Raw genomic sequence first — 1,065 nt, forward strand, 5'->3', positions numbered from 1 at the left:
GCTTCCTGGATTGTAAATTGCCCTTCCGGAAGCAAGGAAAGCATTAAATTGTTGCCCATAGTTGTTTATAATTCAAATTTAAGTTGCACCATTCTTTGGTGACCCCGTCGGGTTCCCAGCCTTGAAGAAAGCACGAAATTCTAAGGGATGAAACATTCCTCTAGCTCCTAGTTTTTCCGAAGGGCTTCTATGTTCAACGCAATTTGGGCAAGCAAAGTTTTGAAAATAAAGGCCCCGCTGGGATTCGAACCCAGGATCTCCTGTTTACTAGACAGGCGCTTTAACCAACTAAGCCACGGAGCCCGAGTAATAAAGGTTGTGGAGTCCACCTAGAAAAGCGTGTAATACGTTTCTATCAGCGAGCAAGAGTTAGGGGGAGGAATTTTGAAGTTTTCGGTACCAAAATATCGCTCCTCCAGTCTCACGCTCTCTGGGATACTTGGAAAACACAATAGAATTTAGTTTAGCCTCGACGCAGGAGGAGTTGAATGTAATTTCTCCCTCATTCCTTCCAGAATCACAGAATTAGATCATCTAAGTGGTGGGAGCAGTAAAGCCCAACTCATGTCGTCTCTGCAACGTTCTGGACAAATGACAATCCAACCTCCATTTAATAAATATTTTTTTTTAACTTAAACCAAATCTCCAGGGATAGGAAATTTAAAATCTACCTGAATATCCCAGAGCATGAATATATGTGGTTCTTTGCAAGTTTCTAAACTAATGAGATAATTCAAGATGGGGTGGCAGTGGAGAAAGAGGTAACAAGAAATGATGGTGATGTAAACCCAAAAAAGGTGGATGAAACTTTTTTTAAAAATCCAATGTGTGTGTAATGTCTTTCCTAGAGTCATAGATTTAGAAGTGGAGGAGAGCTCAAAGATTATCCACTCCCATCCTCTCATTTGCTAGATGAAAAACATAAATATCAGGTGAATTGATTTACTCAGACTAAGAAAGATATTAAGTAGCAGAACTGGGAATGAGCGTGTTGTTGGCCATGAAAAATGGAGAAAAGACGTTAGCATCGTTTATAACTTTATATGGATGTGTAACCAATAACAG

At 39.9% G+C, this 1,065-nt stretch overlaps 1 non-coding gene across 1 annotated transcript; it reads right to left on the minus strand.

The window, feature by feature from the left end:
• Positions 1-229: 229 nt before the first annotated feature.
• TRNAT-AGU (transfer RNA threonine (anticodon AGU)) lies at positions 230-303 on the minus strand. The gene has a single exon. It is a non-coding gene; the product is annotated as a tRNA-Thr (tRNA).
• Between the last annotated feature and the right edge of the window lie 762 nt (positions 304-1,065).

This window comes from Petaurus breviceps, unplaced genomic scaffold, assembly GCF_028583685.1.
Source record: "Petaurus breviceps papuanus isolate PSGF00001 unplaced genomic scaffold, PetGlider_PUasm1.0 140, whole genome shotgun sequence".
NCBI lineage: Eukaryota > Metazoa > Chordata > Mammalia > Diprotodontia > Petauridae > Petaurus > Petaurus breviceps.